The sequence below is a fragment of the Oncorhynchus mykiss genome, chromosome 8 (genome assembly GCF_057628025.1).
Source record: "Oncorhynchus mykiss isolate SJ-2025 chromosome 8, ASM5762802v1, whole genome shotgun sequence".
NCBI classification, from domain to species: Eukaryota; Metazoa; Chordata; class Actinopteri; order Salmoniformes; family Salmonidae; genus Oncorhynchus; species Oncorhynchus mykiss.
The window spans coordinates 33,626,232-33,645,182 of record NC_143029.1 but is presented as its reverse complement, the minus strand read 5'-3'; positions in this window follow the sequence as shown (position 1 = coordinate 33,645,182).

The window sequence follows — 18,951 nt, the reverse complement described above, 5'->3', positions numbered from 1 at the left end:
CTAAATCATTTTAATCGTCAGCCCAGACTATTCCCTGGCATTTATCTAAACCCTCTCCAGAGGACAGGGCCCAACAGGGCTAACGGCTTCCAGGAGAGGTGTCACACTTCTGGATCACCAGCACACCTTAACCCAGCTAAACACAAATGCTCCCATAACTTCAGAGAACATTCCCTAACGTTTTCATAAGAATGTTCCAGTTATGTGCCGCATGTCCCAAAATAGATCCAAATAGTATTTACCAAGAACGTTGTTACCATGCTCTCAACACCTTTTATGGGAACATTTTAAGAACATTCATGTGTTAAATTTTCTGAATGTATTCCATCAACATGCCACCAAACATACATGGAACACGCCATGTTCTCAGAACATAAGATATTAACGATCTAGACACGTTTCATGGCAACATTTCAAGACCATTTGTGTCCAGTTTTCTGTGGGTAAGGAGAATATTCCATCAACGTCACTCCAGTCATACACAGGACATCAGTTCCGTGTACTAAGAATAGAAAATATCAACGTTCTCAACACGTTTCATGTGAACATCTCAAGAACATTCATGTCTCCAGTTTTCTGTGGGTTAGGAGAATTTTGTATTAATGTCAAATACACACAGAACATGGTTGCCATGTTCTTAGAAAATAAGATACAGTATATGGTATTGGGATTACTCCGAATATCACATATGCACATTTCCTATACGGGATACGGACTCATTCAACATCCTGAGATATGTGACATTCCATTTTTTCTCTTCATGTTGACAAATACTGACTGTAAACATCATATCGTGTTTCGTCAGCACAATCTATATACTAACATACATTGATTCCAGATATGCTTTTCTTGACTGAGATCCATTTCAGGATCGTGATATGTTAGAACAATTTCTGATGCTTATTAGAGTTTTGAGGACATGCTCAACAGTTTAACAAATATTAAATCAATATAATTGTTTTAGACACTAGCTAAAATTGTTGTATTCCATCTGTATAAATGCGGGGGAGTCCAACTGTCATTTTTTTATTTGGGCATCACAAATGAGTGCGTAAGCATTGCGTGGTCACAGTGACAACTGGAGAAAGGTCAAAAGCTGTTCAGAAAATACCGCAAAAAGTTAACGCTAAAGTGAGAAGCTAATTTGAGATATTTTATTTTATTTATCTTAGTATCTATATATAATCAAGAATGTTAGCTTACGTGGTAGCCTAACCAATCAAATGTATTACTGGTTAATATAAGATATCTAGCTAGCTTATTCCAGTTAGTTTTCTCATCATGAATGAAGCAGGTAGAGTAGCTACCATGTCATTTGACATAAGCATACCACAATGTTTTCTTGCAATATCGACACAATTTTGATTCACGATTTATGCAGTAACAGTTTGTAGTGGATCAAAAAACAACACTACCACCATGTTTCTTCTGAACTGCTAGGCACCATCGATGACGACACAATCTGCACCCATTGCATCTATCGTCCATAGCAAACAGGGCAAGCAGGGGCATTCAAATCAAATTAAATATTACTGGTCACACACATGGTTAGCAGATGTTATTGCGAGTGTAGCGAAAAGCTTGCGCTTCTAGTTCCGACAGTACAGCAATATCTAATAAAGCTAAAAATTCCACAACAAATACCTAAAACACACAAATGACTAAGTGACTAGGGTTCCATTTATTTAAGTGACTAGGGTTCCATTTATTAAAGTGGTCATTGATTTCAAGTCTGTATGTAGGCAGCAGCATCTCTGTGCTAGTGATGGCTGTTTAACATTCTGATGGCCTTGAGATAGAAGCTCTTTTTCAGTCTCTCGGTCCCAGCTTTTATGCACCTGTACTGACCTAGCCTTCTGGATGGTAGTGGGGTGAACAGGCAGTAGCGGGCCACATAGGTGGAACTGTATTATCCTCAAAGCGGGCAAAGCAGGTGTATAGTTTGTTTGGAAGCAAGAGGTCGGTGTCCGTGACGTGGCTGGTTTTTCTTTGTAGTCCGTCATTGTCTATAGACCCTGCCATATACGTCTCGTGTCTGAGCTGTTGAATTGCAACTCCACTGTGTCTCTGTACTGACAGTTTGCTTGTTTGATTGCCTTGTAGAGGGAATAACTACACGGTTTGTATTCAACCATATTCCCAGTCACCTTTTCATGGTTAAATGCGGTGGTTCGCGTTTTTAGTTTTGCGCGAATGCCGTCATCTATCCACGGTTTCTGGTTAGGTAGCTTTTAATAGTCACCGTGGGTACATCTCCTATACACTTCCTCATAAACTCACTCACCAAATCAGTATATACGTTGATATTTTTTCTCTGAGGCTACACGGAACATATCCCAGTCCGCGTGATCAAAACAATCTTGAAGCATGGATTCCAATTCGTCTGACCAGTTTCTGCCTCTAGGAAGGGAGGAGGAAAATGGAGTCGTGGTCAGATATGCCAAAATGAGAGTGGTGGAGGGCCTTGTATGCATCACAGAAGTTAGAGTAACAATGGTCCTGTGTTTTTCCAGAGTGCTACAGTCGATGTGTTGATAGAATTTAGGTAGCCTTGTTTTAAAATTTGCTTTGTTAAAATCCCCAGCTACAGTACATTTATCCTCAGGATACATGGTTTCCAGTGAAGTTCCTTGAGAGCCGTAATGGTATTAAGGGGGGATATACACGACAGTGACAATAACGGAAGAGAATACTCTTTGGAGGTAATACGGTCAGCATTTGATTGTGAGGAATTCTAGGTTAGGTAAACAAAAGGACTTGAGTTCCTGTATGTTGTTACAATTAAACCAGGAGTCATTAATCATGAAACATGCACTTCTTCTTCCCGGAGAGATGTTAATTCCTGTCGGTGCGACGCACTTAGACTGCATATTCTGAGAGAGCCATATTACCTTGAAACAGAGTATATTACAATCCCTGATGTCTCTCTGGAATGCAACCCTTGCCCTGATTTCGCCGCCCTTGTAATCTAGGGACTGGATATTCGCGAGTAATATACTCGGAAGCGGTGGGTGGTGTGCAAGCCTCTGAAGTCTGAACAGAAGACCGCTCCATCTCCCTCTTCTCCAGGGCGTGGTTTTCGGTCGGCCTCTGGAATCAGTTCAAATGCCCTGAGTGGTGTGGACAAAGGACCCACTATAGGAAAGTTGTATTCCTGATCACAGTGCTTGTAAATTGACGTCCCTCTGATATCCAATAGTTCTTCCAGGCTGAATTTAATAACGTTTAAGATTTTTTATGAATAAAAAATAATACATAAATAAACAAAACCGGTGAGGCATCCCTCTGTTGGCGGCATCTTATCCCAACTTTTACTTTCTGTTCAATAAATAAAATAAATGTTTCGCAAAGATTGGCCTACGTTTGCATCTTTACAGAAAACGTGCTATTGGAGCTCTGGATTTTTGATGTTGCATTTTTTTACCTCTAGTAACTCCCCATCCCAGGTCCGGGATTGTAATCATCGACTGACACTAATTAGCATAACGCAACGGACAGAAATATTCCTAGAAAATATTCCTATTCATGAAAATCACAAGTGAAATATATTGAGACACAGCTTAACCTTTTGTTATTCACCCTGTCGTCTCAGATTTTCAAAATATGCTTTACAGCCAAAGCTAGACAAGCATTTGTGTAAGTTTATCGCTAGCCTAGAATAGCATTTTGTCCAGGTAGCAGCAGGTAACTTGGTCACGGAAATCAGAAAAGCAATCAAATTAAATTGTTTTATGTTTTCACTCAATAGACTCCCAGTTAGATCGCAAATGTTCCTTTTTTCCAAAAATATTATTTTTGTAGGCTCTGTTTGTTCTTCACGTTCGGCTGAGAAATCGCCCGGAAATTGCAGTCACGAAAATGCCGAAAAATATTCCAAATTAGCTCCATAATATCGACAGAAACATGGCAAACGTTGTTTATAATCAATCCTCAAGGTGTTTTTCAAATATGTATTCGATAATATATCCACCGGGACAATTGGTTTTTCAGTAGGACCGATTGGAATAATTGCTACCTATTTTACGCGAGAATCACTCTGAGAGCCATCAGGTAACCACTTGCGCAATGTAGCCGCTTACGGGTATTCTTCAACATAAATGCGTAAAACTACGTCACAATGCTGTAGACACCTTGGGGAATACGGAGAAAAAGTAATCTGGTTGATAGCCCATTCACTGCTCAATAGGGACGCATTGGAACGCAGAGCTTTCAAAAGTCAATTATATTATATGTCAATTATATGCATATTCTAGCATCTTGTCCTGACACAATATCCCGTTTACTACGGGAACATTATTTTTCCAAAAATGAAAATACTGCCCCCTAGTCACAAAAGGTTAACAGAAAAAGCAGAGATGTGCTTTGAAAATACTTTGACAATGAATGTTCTTGCAACGTTCTCGTGGAAAGTGTCTAGAACAATAATATCTTATTTTCTGAGAACATGGTAACCACGTCATGGGTAAGTTCGGTTTTATATCAAGGGAATGTTCTCGCTAACCTATATAAAATGTTCCCCTAACTAATGGAAACAGGACACGCGAACATTACATGTAACATTATAAAACCTCATTCCCCAGAATTGTTAGCTGGGACAGGACTAAATATTTTCTGAACCGGGACTGAACCCGCCTGAAGAAGGGAGAGAGAGGGGAAGAGTAAGTGGGAGGAAGGGAGAGGGTCATCATAACAGCAGGGAAAAGAGCCCCTGAGTTCGAGATGGACGAATGCATGCACTTGGGCAAACATTTCCCGCTGTTTAGCCTACCTCCCCCGCTGTGTGTCTCTCTCTCCCAAGGGCAAACGCAGAACGAGCAAGTGCAGAGAGCACGCCGCCTGCTTGCCTGTTTCTGGATGTGACCTCTGTGGCCCTACGTAAGTGCTGAGAAATCCCACGGCCCCCACAGGGCCCCGTGGCTTCCTAGACCCCATCATTACACCCCAGGGGCTTTCCATCACAACCACAGCCAATAGATCTGTAATCCACACATTATTTATAACGAGGAAGATGGCATTTCTGGGCAGAATATCTATGTGTGGGGTGGGGTGAGTGTGTGCGAACTGTTTGCAATGCTTGGTTGCATCCCTCCGTACTTCGCAGCATCATTTTCTTTATTTATTTCGGGAAGAGAGGAAAGCGTACGTGAGGCAGGCAGCGAGTGTGCTGTGAGGCTGGCAGCGAGGGGCAATCCATCATAATGTTAGCATCTGTGCAGATTGCATGATCTTTAGATCATCTGGACAAGCTGTTGAAAATCACAGAGGGCGTGATGAGGCAGCCTGCCTCACTATAAATGAAAGTGTGGGAATGCTTTGGTGCAGATTCATCTTACCAACAGAACGGCCATATTGCACCAGATAACAAATTGATACTTCTATATATATATATATATATATATATATATATATATATATATATATATATCAAATATATGTGTGTGTGTGTGTGTGTGTGAGGGAAAGAGAGAGAGAGAGGATGTGACTCAGCTCAGCAATCATGAATGTCTGATTTTCTCCTGTAGAAAACCAGGATTTAAACAAAGGGACATCTTAATCATTCAAACCTGTATCCCCCCCCCCCCCCCCCCACACACACACACACACACAACCATCCAGAAACCTTCCAGCTTAAACTTAACCAGCTGCGAGGCGACAGCGACAGCCGCAACCACAGCAGAAAGAGCAACCCGGGGTGTCCAAAACACCTTGAAATTTGACATTTGGAGCAACTTAGACAACGTGAATTTTGGCGAAACATGGACTAACTTCAGACTTTCAAGTCAAATTGGTCAAACCGTGAGATCTTGTTGCTAAGTGAGGTTCCACCCAGATCGGTGTTCTCTATGAGTGATGGCCTATGGCGAAACATGAAGGTGTTGTGTCAATAAACAATGTTCCGCCACATCCATCACCCCACTGACAGAAACATGTGCATTTTATAGGCTGCACCTTGCATGTCTTTCTCCTGGGTTATTCACACACAGTGGCCTATACGGTCTGTAACCAGTAACTACCTACACTCTGTGTGTGTGTCCGTGTGTGTGTGTGAGAGAGAGAGACATGGTTTGCACACAGCAGCCCTTTTGGCCTCACTACCTTAGCTTTCTCTCTTTCCACAGGGATTCAACAGAGGGGAAAATGGCGAGAGAGAGAAACATACTAATAATAAATCAATCTTAGTCATGGAAGCATGAAGGTATTGAGCTGCCTTGTGTTGACATTTGTTACTGGTTTTAACGGTATATCACTGTACCATTATTCGAGCAGCTTAGCCTGTACTACGGTGGTAGAGTTCACACATTTTGTAAATTTTATGTTAAAAAAAACAGTCCCAGCAGATGGTTTTCAGATGTCACCGCCCGTTTCAGTCTGAACAGAATGAAGAAGAAATGAAATCTAATTTAATGCAAGGTTATTTCAGCGCATGTCCATCTTCACATTCACACAAGAACTGCTCTGTTGTTTATCTGTTTCTGGCACTGTAATTCAGGCAATGTTCTTTAGGGGAGAGAGTAGGGCCGTGTAACTTTATTACTCCTGTCTATAAGAGTGAATTTCTAAATGTCAGAGTCAGGCCCTGAGGAATTCCAACCTTGGGCTGAATATTAGATGAGGAAGGAGCAGTGGTTCTAGTGTACAGCCACACACACAAATGCATGTACTGTATGTAGACCCGTGCATGCACACACACACGCGCACACACACGCGTGCGCACACACACACACACACACACACACACACACACACACACACACACACACACACACACACACACACACACACCCTCTGACTGCTAGAACTGTAAGATAAAAACAGCATCTATTCAATCCCAAAGCTGTAGGAGATTACAGTGAGGCAATTGTTCATCATTCCACCATCGGCAGCCCGATGAACAGAACAACATCCATTCCATGTCTTTCTCTTTTTTCTTCTCTTTTTCCTCTCTCGCTCCTGCATTTTTTCCATGGTGTTTTAGTCTCACAAAGAGATACACATAACCATTTCCGCAGCAGCCGCCCCTGAGTGTCATTAAATTGCTATGCCGAGGTCAGTCCTGTCGGCTGGAGAATGTCTAGGCCTACGGTATACATTTCCACACTTTTGTGTGCTGTCCAACCGCGATGGACGAAATACTGTAGATCAGTTTAAATACTTTGTTAAGGCAGGCGTTACTGACAATCTTTATTGTATTTCCACTTATCAGCGAAGGTATTGACAACTTCCTTTAGATTTTCTGAGAGTAAACATTCATGACTCCAACAAATATGTGACCCTAACACTGCTTAACCAGGCAGAGCTATATGAAACTTAGTGGAACAGCCAGATAATATATATTTTTTAAAAGCATTAATGTCCACTTGAATAAAACTTGTGTATCTAACCCCTGAAGCATCTGTGTGTTTGATTATGTTTAGCACCACCAGACAGTAGGCTATGTAAAGCAGATCTAAAACAGACTCTACAGATGGACAGATGGCTGTTAGCAGTTTCATGGCCATTCTCTCTCTCTCCTCCCCTCGTACACCAGGCCTGGGCTGAAATCATTCAGTCATTCATCACAGTGGCAGCTTAAAACCATGTGCACAATCTGTTTATATCCATAATTATAAGACATCATGGTGGAGAGGGAAAGTTCAGAACATCTGCTCGGCACACAGACCAGACGGACCGTACAGAGGTTCACAGGTTACTTCACATCTATCTCCCATGAAACCTAGCTGTGTCTGTGTGTGAGAGAGAGAGTAAGATAATAAAACATTTCAATCATGATCTTTCAGACGAAAGCTCCTCTGAGTAACAATTTCTCTGCAGCTCACTGGCGACATTGAAATTAAAGTCCAACCAAAAGACAGTTTCATTTCTAAAACCAAAATCATTCAAATGGATTTAAATTGAAAAATGACTACCTTGAAAATTGGACAAACAAACTAAAATTGGAAAAAAACTTTGATTGTTATCGGTCCCTAAATCTAACATTTACATTGGCACAATATCTATGCCTCCAATATGTAAAATGAAGAAAACCCTCTTAAAATAGACTGAGCGATCACAGTCTGGAAATTGAGATCAGAGACTACTGGTATTGTGATTTACAGAAGCTAGAAACTGAGATGTACTTCCTGTGTTCCTACTCAAAATATGACAACATAATGGAAACATACTACCTAGATTTTGAAAAAACACATTATAGACAGATCCCAGATGGACATAAACGTCTCATCCTGCTTTGAGAGGAGCAGAAGTCAGCTAAGCTGACAGCTAAATGTGTCACCTTGTGCCACAACCGAAGAGAAATGGGATAGACATTGTGGTTGTTCGTGTTTTCTTTATTTGTGTTACGTTTTGTTCTCTTTTTGTTTCCGTATTGAATTATTTTACTCATTTAATTTCTGTACGTACTCACAGACAACACCTTGTGTAATCAATCTAAAACACATTAAATAATACATTAAAAGTATCCACACACTCCCATATGCACACACACACACACATACAAAACCATGTGCACAAGTCAGTGTGTGTGTGTTTTACTTGCAGGTGTGTGCAACATTTAGATTTATTTTTTGTCACTGGCCTACACACAATTATCAGAATGTCAAAGTGGAATCATGTTTTTAATTACACCATGGATGGTGTATTAATACACCCAGTCACTACGGAGATACAGGCGTCCTTCCTAACTTAGTTGCCGGAGAGGTAGGAAACCACTCAGGGAGGCCAATGGTTAGAGTTTAATGGCTGTGATAGGAGAAAACTGAGGATAGATCAACAAGATTGTAGTTACTCCACAATACTAACCTAAATGACAGAATGAAAATAAGGACGACTGTAGAGAATAACATTTGTCCTGATTGCAAATAGGCATTAAAGTAATATGCAAAAAAATGTGGCAAAGCATTTCACTTCTCCTGAATACAAAGTGTTATGTTTGAGGTAAAATTCTATGTGACCATTGAGTCACAGCAATCTCCTCTTATGCACTCTGGGCATGCTTTGGTAGTACCCAATGTGTTAACGTGCATCAGGTCCTAATGGCCTGGTACTCAGGGCTCTATTGGGGCAGCAGGTAGTCTAGTGGTTAGAGCGTTGCACTAGTAACTGAAAGGTTGCAAGATCAAACCCCTGAGCTGACAAGGTACAAATCTGTCGCGCTGCCCCTGAACAAGGCAGGTAAACCACTGTCCCTAGGCTGTAATTGAAAGTAAGAATTTGTTCTTAACTGATGTGCAGAATTAAATAAGGGTAAAAAATATGTTTTGTCCCTCTGACATCAATGCAAATGCAATCAAATATCACCTCAAACCCTTATCATCAAAACAGTAGGTACTTTCAAAACTTACCCCACTGTGATGATCAATTTGAAGAAAGAAGTTTAACAGCAGGTTGAAACTGTATAACAGTATAACATATATACTGTTTCAAAGCCTAACACAACAAAATGCACATCGCTTTATAAGGAGATTATTAAAAACTCCCATACACATATTAGAGCTTGTGCATATGTATAGGCTTATGAGCCCAAGAAACTAGGCGTATGTCCCAAGTCTCTACTACACAGAAGAGGCATTTTAACGTAAACATTTATTTTTGATCCAAATGCGGGGTTCTTTTGGCAGAAATGCCTTCTGGAACATGTGAACATTCATGTGCCTTAATAACAAACTTGTATTAAATCCGTAAATATGAATACAATAGTTAAATTACGAGCCTAGTTGGTTAAGCCAAGGAGAAACACCATGATTGGCTGAGAAATTGGATGGGATGGACATGCCGGGGGATGAGTTTGGATTGGTATGTCGTGTAGCGTGCTTCTGACTATAACGTGAGCAGCTCAGTATGTGTCGCTACTCCTTTCTACCACGTCATTTTTGAAAGATATAACGTTAGCTATTGTGAACTGCAAAGGTTTTGCTACTTTTCTCAACAACATTGATGCCCTGAATTTAATCTATCGACAGATCAGTTGGAAAAATTGCTTCTGCACATGCAGTGTCAGTGTGAACCGGACGGACTTGACACAACGCTGGCCTAACAAGATGTAGCTACAAACAAAACAGAGTTAAATGGTTCCAGTCTGAGGTGATGAGTTCATCCATGTACATTACATGGGTAAGAGTCTAGCTGGATTTTCAGATATCCGTTTCTAATTTTGTCATTGCAAGTTATTAAAGTGTTCTGTTTGTTAGCTAGTGAACGTTAGCTTGCTGGCTCACTAGCTAACATTACGTGTATGATCCATGTAGTAATATTATTTGAATTAGAAAACCGTTTTCATTGCTAGTTATAGCCTATTGTTAGCTATCTAACATTGAACCTAGTTTGGTAGCTTCAGCTAAGTGCAGAATCATACTACAGCTATGACAATATTTGTATTGGTAGTAGTATGAGTTGGGATTATGCCGGTTCGTTGTTAAGCTAGCTAGTTACATGTCTAAACAAAAGACTCCACTTCGGCCGGATGATTCCATGACCCATCACGTTTGCCAGGTGTGTCTGGGGTTGATTACGGTCATCTATTGTATTTCATAAACATGTGCACATCTCAAAACAATAGTGACTCATCAACTTAGCTAGCTGTGGCTGGGGGGTGGTTATAGAATTCCCTTCACATGATCCATCAATTTATAAAAGTTTGTCAGATAAGTGTTATACACTATCCATATGTGGACACTTTCTGTTTTTGATATTGGTACTATGCAAGTAACCATTTCACTGTCGTCTACACCTTCTGTATCCTGTGAAAAATAAACATAGCTTTTACTTCATAAAAGAAAGTGTGTGTTTAACATATGGCCTCCCATGTGAACCCTTAAAGAGACGGGTGAGGCTGAAAGGTTTAAGAGGGCGTGAACAATGCTGAATGTTTGTAGACAAAGAAGAGCTCTCCAGTAGGTGTACCAAAACATTCAAGGGCCATTTTCTCAAAAGTGGGGTTACAAGGTTATCAACTTTCAAAGCAGAATTACTTTCCCATTGTTCCTCAACTGCTGTGTATGATATACAATTTTCTAGCTCTGAGTCCTTACATTTATTCAATGAAAAAAACACAATTTCAAAATTTGCTATGGAAGACTGAATCGAGCGGGTCTGTCACATATTTATTTCACAGCTGCTTACATTAAGCACATGCTCAGCTATAAACCCGAAGTAGGCGAAATGGTGGGTAATCGCACAGCCTCCATTTGCTATCGGAGTGCATACAGATTACGTGTCTTTTTTCCAATGCTCCTGTTTCTGCCTATTTCATAATGAGCCATTCTAGATCAAAACAAATTGTACATGTTAGTAAAGAAAATATTCAATTGAAAATAGTCTGATGGTTGAAAATATGATCATTTGAGAGAAAAGCTGTGCAGCCTGATGCTAGGAACAGAGCTCAAGCTTTGTTTGCTACTTTCTCAAATCATCAATAGCCTATAGTCGCACCATGCAGCCCATACTCTATATGTTTTGATTTCTAAGACATTGTAAATGTTGTATAATTCACAACTAAATTTGCCAAATAACTCAAAATCTAGCAAATAGGACCTTTTTCAAATCTCCACTTTAACACTCAATTCTATCATTTTTATTATAAAATCATAAGCTTATAAATCCCTTGACATTATTTTATTTCCAATCTTGTTAGGTAAATGAACAAGCCTACAGCATATGGCATGGAGCATAGACTGATAACATAGGCCTATAGTAGGCCAAATCATATTCTGTTCTTCTGAATACTTTTTATTCATATCATAATGTTTCCTTAGACCTGTCTAAAGTATATAATGGCTTTATTGTGATGGTGTATATTCAATTGATTTATTATACTTTTTTTATACAGATGTTCCAAACAACATCAACAACTTGTACATGCGGAGGCCCTAGAGATGCTAAAGGTGTTTAGGTCAATTAATGGTAAATTACCGTAAGACCGGCAGTGTTTCGCATGACAATAACCAGAGGACAACATTTCATGACCACCACAGCCCTGTATGGGTATGCCTGTAATCGTTAAGGACTGGGGAGTTATTCAGGAAGAAAATAAACCAATGGTACTAAGCGCAGGCAAAATCCCTGAGGAAAACTTGGTTCAGTCTGCTTTCCACCAGAAACCCTGAGATGAATTCACCTTTCAGCAGGACAATGACCTAAAACACGAGGCCAAATCTACACCGGAGATGCTTACCAAGAAGACAGTGAATGTTCCTAAGAGGCCGGTTTTACTTAAATCTGCTTGAACATCTATGTCAAGACCTGAAAAGACGAATTTTGAAAAGAATAATAGGTCAATGTTGCACAATGCAGATGTGGAAAGCTTTTAGAGACTCTTAGAGGCTGTAATTGCTGCCAAAGAGGATTCTAACATATAATGACTCAGGAAGTTGAACACTAAATCAAGACATAGATTAATCATGTTTTATTTTGAAATATTCTTTACAAATGTTAGAATTTTTCTTCCACTTTGACATTACAGAGTACTTTGTTTAGATCATTGAAAATTAATTACATTTAAATCAATTTTAATCTCACATTGTAACACAAGAAATGTGCCTGATACCTACTACTACTGTACAACACCCCCTTCAAAGGCACTTAAATGTTTTGCATTGCCAATTCACCCTCTGAATGGCACACATACACAAGCTATGTCTCAAATATCCTTCTTTAACTAGTCTCCCCCTTCATCTACACTGATTGAATTGGATTTAACAGGTGACTTCAGTAAGGGATCATAGCTTTCACCTGGATTCACCTGATCCGTCTATATAATGGAAAGAGCAGGTGTTCCTAATGTTAAGCACATTCAAGAGAAAAGATTTAAGCCCGTATGCCAGGTGCCCCAGTTTGTTGCAAGAACTGCAACTCTGCTGGGTTTCCCCACTCAACAGTTTCCCATGTGTATCAAGAATGGTTCACCACCGAAAGGACATCCAGCCAACATGACACAACTGCAGGAAGCATTGGAGTCAACATGGGCCAGCATCCCTGTGGAACACTTTCGACACTTTATAGAGTTGATACCCTGTCGAATTGAGACTGTTCTGAGGGCAACAAAGGAAGGTGTTCTTAATGTTTTGTGCACTCAGTTTAAAACATCACATTAAAGTGTCAGGTGTTCACTGTATGACATGGAATAATAGCAGGTCTATTTGGCTCCAGATACATATCTCACTCTTCCTTCTTTGGTGCAGACGCTAGCCTAGCTTCTAACAAATAATAGGTACAGTTGAAGTCAGAAGTTCATACACTTTCGCCAAATACATTTAAACTCAGTTTTTCACAATTCCTGACATTTAAACCTAGTAAAAATATCCAGTCTTAGATCAATTAGGATCACCACTTTATTTTAAGAATGTGAAATGTCAGAATAATAGTAGAGAGAATTATTCCTCATTCCTCCTGACAGAGCTGGTGTAACTGAGTCAGGTTTGTAGTCTCCTTGCTCACACACGCTTTTTCAATTCTGCCAACAAATTTTCTATAAGATTGAGGTCAGGGCTTTGTGATGGTCTCTCCAATACCTTGACTTTGTTCTCCTCAAGCCATTTTGCCACAACTTTGGAAGTATGCTTGGGGTCATTGTCCATTTGGAAGACCCATTTGCGACCAAGCTTTAACGTCTTGAGATATTGCTTCAATATATCCACATAATTTTCAATCCTCATGATGCCATCTAGTTTGTGAAGTGCATCAGTCCCTCCTGCAGCAAAGCACCCCCACAACATGATGCATCCACCCCCGTGCTTCACAGTTGGGATGGTGTTCTTCAGCTTGCAAGCCTCCCCCTTTTCCTCCAAACATAACAATGGTCATTATGGCCAAACAGTTCTATTTTTGTTTCATCAGACCAGAGGACATTTCTCCAAAAAGTATGATCCATGTGCAGTTGCAAACCGTAGTCTGGCTTTTTTCTGGCGGTTTTGGAGCAGTGGCTTCTTCCTTGCTGAGCGGCCATTCAGGTTATGTTGATATAGTACTCTTTTTTACTGTGGATATCGATACTTTTGTATCTACATCCAGCATCTTCACAAGGTCCTTTGCTGTTGTTCTGGGATTTATTTGCACCAAAGTACGTTCATCTCTAGGAGACAGAATATGTCTCCTTCCTAAGCGGTATGACGGCTGCGTGGTCCCATGGTGTTTATACTTGCGTACTATTGTTAACGTGGTACCTTCAGGCGTTTGGAAGTTGCTCCCAAGGATGAACCAGAATCTAAAAAAAAAATTCTGAGGTCTTGGCTGATTTGTTTTGATTTTCCCATGATGTCAAGCAAAGAGCCACTGAGTATGAAGGTAGGCCTTGAAATACATCCACAGGTACACATCCAATTGCCTCAAATGATGTCAATTAGCCTATCAGAAGCTTCTAAAGCCATGACATTATTTTCTGGAATTTTCCAAGCTGATTGTAAGGGATTTCCTCCTCTTCTTCCGAAGAGGAGAGGCGAAAAGGATCAGAGGACCAATATGCGGCGTGGTAGGTGTCCATAGTTCTTTTAATACGTAAATGTATACATGAACAACTGAATACCAAAAACAAGAAACGTGAAAACCCAAAACAGTACCGTGTGGTTAACCTTTCTGATCTCCCCATCCCGGATCCGGGTTCGTGAATACAGACTCAAGCTCATTACCATAACGCAACGTTAACTATTCATGAAAATCGCAAATGAAATGAAATAAATATGCCATCTCTCAAGCTTAGCCTTTTGTTAACAACACTGTCATCTCAGATTTTCAAAATATGCTTCTCAACCATTGCAAAACAAGCATTTGTGTAACAGTATTGATGGCTAACGTAGCATTTAGCATTAACATTCAGCTGGCAACATTTACACAAAAAAACAGAAAAGCATTCAAAAAAATCATTTACCTTTGAAGAACTTCAGATGTTTTCAATGAGGAGACTCTCAGATAGCAAATGTTCAGTTTTTCCTGAAAGATTATTTGTTTAGGACAAATCGCTCCGTTTTCTGCGTCACGTTTAGCTATGAAAAAACCCCTGTATCCAGGATTGTGTAAATCTATCAGCAAGCTCATTAGCATAACACAACGTTAACTATTTATGAAAATCGCAAATGAAATGAAATAAATATGCCATCTCTCAAGCTTAGCCTTTTGTAAACAACACTGTCATCTCAGATTTTCAAAATATGCTTCTCAACCATAGGAAAACAATCATTTGTGTAAAAGTAGCTAGCTAGAGTTAGCATTTCGCGTTAGCATTTAGCGTTAGCATTAGCGTTAGCATCCAGCACGCAACATTAACAAAAACATAAAAGCCTTCAAATAAAATCATTTACCTTTGAAGAACTTCTGATGTTTTCAATGAGGATACTCTCAGTTAGATAGCAGATGCTCAGTTTTTCCAAAAAGATTCCTTGTGTATTAGAAATAGCTCCGTTTTATACATCACATTTGGCTACCAAAAAAAATCCATAAATTCAGTCCTCAAAACGCAAACTTTTTTCCAAATTAACTCCATAATATCGACTGAAAACATGGCAAACGTTTTTTAGAATCAAGCCTCAAGGTGTTTTTCACATATCTCTTCATTGATACATCGTTCTTGGATACATGCTTTCTCTCCTGAATCCCAGGAGAAAATGACCGCACCTGAAGATTACGCACAAATTTAGACAAAGGACACCGGGCGGACCTCTGGAAAATGTAGTCTCTTATGGCCAATCTTCCAATGATATGCCTACAAATACGTCACAATGCTGCTAAGACCTTGGGCGAACGACAGAAAGTGTAGGCTCGTTCCTTGCGCAATCACAGCCATATAAGGAGAGAATGGAAAACAGAGCTTCAGAAATTCTGCTAATTCCTGGGTGATGCATCATCTTGGTTTCGCCTGTAGAATGAGTTCTGGGGCACTTACAGACAAAATCTTTGCAGATTCTGAAACTTCAGAGTGTTTTCTTTCCAAAACTGTCAAGAATATGCATAGTCGAGCATCTTTTCGTGACAAAATATCGCGCTTAAAACGGGAACGTTTTTTATCCAAAAATGAAATAGCGCCCCTAGAGCTCTAACTGGTTAAAAACACAGACACGGTAACAATCACCCACAAACACACAGTGAAACCCAGGCTACCTAAGTATGATTCTCAATCAGAGACAACTAATGACACCTGCCTCTGATTGAGAACCATACTAGGCCGAAACATAGAAATACCCAAATCATAGAAAAACAACATAGACTGCCCACCCAACTCACACCCTGACCATACTAAATAAATACAAAACAAAGGAAATAAAGGTCAGAACGTGACACTGATTAAAGGCACAGTCAACTTAGTGTATGTAAACTTCTGACCACTGGAATTGTGAAACAGTGAATTATAAGTGAAATAATCTGTCTAAACAATTGTATGAAAATGACTTGTGTCGTGCACAAAGTCGATGTCCTAAACGATTGGCCAAAGCTATAGTTTGTTAACAAGAAATTTGTGGAGTGGTTGAAAAACAAGTTTTATTGACGCCAACCTAAGTGTATGTAAACTTCCGACTTCAACTGTAGCTATCAAGCTAGCCAGGTTTCCTTAGCAGCTTCTACACAGCCCACAGTCCTTGTGTGACTGTTTGAATCTCTGCTTTTTCCATCTGCCCTGCTACTGGCCCTGTTTGGAACTGTGAGGAGTAACACCGTATTCTATGTTGCTACCATGACAAAGACCAATGCCGGTGGGAGTACCATTGAGGACAGTGGTCTCTATCACAGTTGAAGGATATTTTAAACCAACAAAAATTGTTCTAAAAGCAATTGTTACAACAACAAGGAAATAGCTTCAAGTGTTGTGTCCAAATACTGGTGGAGTCATCTAAACAAAGAATGGACGATCTGACCAGAGAGGTCCAGGACCTGAAAAACAGTTTGCAGTTATCCCATGGTCAGCTCGAGGAGTTTAAACAGGAGAACAGCCAAATGAAAGCAATCTGTACGTCATTTTGAGAGGACATCAGTTGTATGTGAATCCAAGATAACAATGATGGAGAAATCAGATTATCTCAAGAGACAATTAAGGTGAAACAACATTTTGTGAACTGAATTGCAGAATTTACACGAGACCTGGACCAAGTCTGAGGACAAAGTGAGGGAAATGATCACTGAGAAACTGAAGATGGACCACAGGAAGATTAAGATGGTGCACACCCACAGGACTGGAAAACCCACCACCAGCAAAGGTAACAGGCCCAGGCCAACAGTGGTCAAGATCCTTATGTAGTTGTTCTGGAAAGAGCCTAGAACTTGAGAGGAACGTACTGTTGGCCTGGGCCTGTCACCTCAACGAGGACTATCCTGAAGCTCTGCACCAGAAGAAATAACTTATCCCGGCTATGAAATAACTTGCTAACATCAGATAACATTCATATATTAGCCATTTCTGAGAGTTACTTAGATAATTACTTTGATAATACAGCAGCAGCAATAAGGATATAGCATCTACAGAAGAGACAGGAATGGCTACGGGGAAGGTGTTGCTGTATGTATTCAGAGAATTTCTTATGTCAAGTGTTTTGAAGTGTTGTGGTTGCAGGTTCACCTGCCTCATCTAAAGCCTATTATTTGAGTGTGTTGCTATAGGCCACCAAGAGCTAACAGTCAGTATTAGATAATGTGAGTGAAATGCTTGATAGTGTGTGGGATGTAAACAGAGAGGTCTACTTTCTTGGGGACCGTAATATTAACTGCTTTTCATCAAGCTGTCCATTCAAGAGGAAGCTTCTTACTGTAACCAGTGTCTGTAATGTGGTTCATGTCATTCATTAATCAACCTACCAGGATGATTACAAACACTACAGGAAGTACATCATCCACATGTATTGATCACATGTTTACTAATACTGTAGAACTATGTTCTAAAGCTGTATCCATACACATTGGATGCAGTGATCACAGTATAGTGGATATACCCAGGAAATCCAAGGTTCCATATGTTGGGCCTAAAATAGTGTGTAAGAGATCATACAAAATCTTTCGCTGAGACTCTTATGTGGATGATGTTAAACTATTCATTGGTCTGACGTGATTAATAATGAGCATCCAGACGCTGCACTTAATGAATTTATAAAATTGGTTCTTACCATTATTGATAAACATGCACCTATTAAGAAACTGACTGTTATAATCGATAAGGCTCCATGGATTGATGAGGATTTGAAAAACTGTATGGCTGAAAGATATCGGGCAATATCAGTGGCTAATACCTTTAGTAGCTGCACATCTGACTGGCTGATTTACTGCAAATTGAGAAATTGTGTGACTAAACTCAACAAAAAGGAGAAACTGTATTATGAAGCCAAGATCAAGTATATAAAGAATGTTGAAAAAAATGCTTTGGAGTACTTTAAATCAAATTGTTGGCAGAAAGACAAATTCAACTGGCTTATTCATCACAAAAAACATTTGATGTTGCCAATTATTTTAATGATTACTTCATTGGCATAGTGGGCAAACTTAGGAAGGAAATGCCAACAATGAAAAGTTGTTGAGTCATATTCATGAAGGAAAATTATTGTAATTTTTTTCTTCTTCTTTCGCCTGCAATATCAGTTCTGTTATACTCACAGACAATATTTTTACAGTTTTGGAAACTTTAGAGTGTTTTCTATCCTAAGCTGTCAACTATATGCATATTGTAGCATCTTGTCCTGACAAAATATCCCGTTTACTACGGGATTGTTTTTTTTCCAAAAATGAAAATACTGCCCCCGAGTCACAACAGGTTTTAAAGGGATATCAACCAGATTCCTTTTCCTATCGCTTCCTCAAGGTGTCAACAGTCTTTAGACATAGTTTCAGGCTTTTATTTAATGAGCGAGAAAGATAACATCGCGTCATTGTATGGTCGGGTGCCAGCACCGTTTTGTATGCTTAACAGAGTTTGGGCAGCCATTGCCTTTCCCTCTCCTACTGATAAAGAGAGTTATGGTTCATATATTATCGATTATATATTTTAAA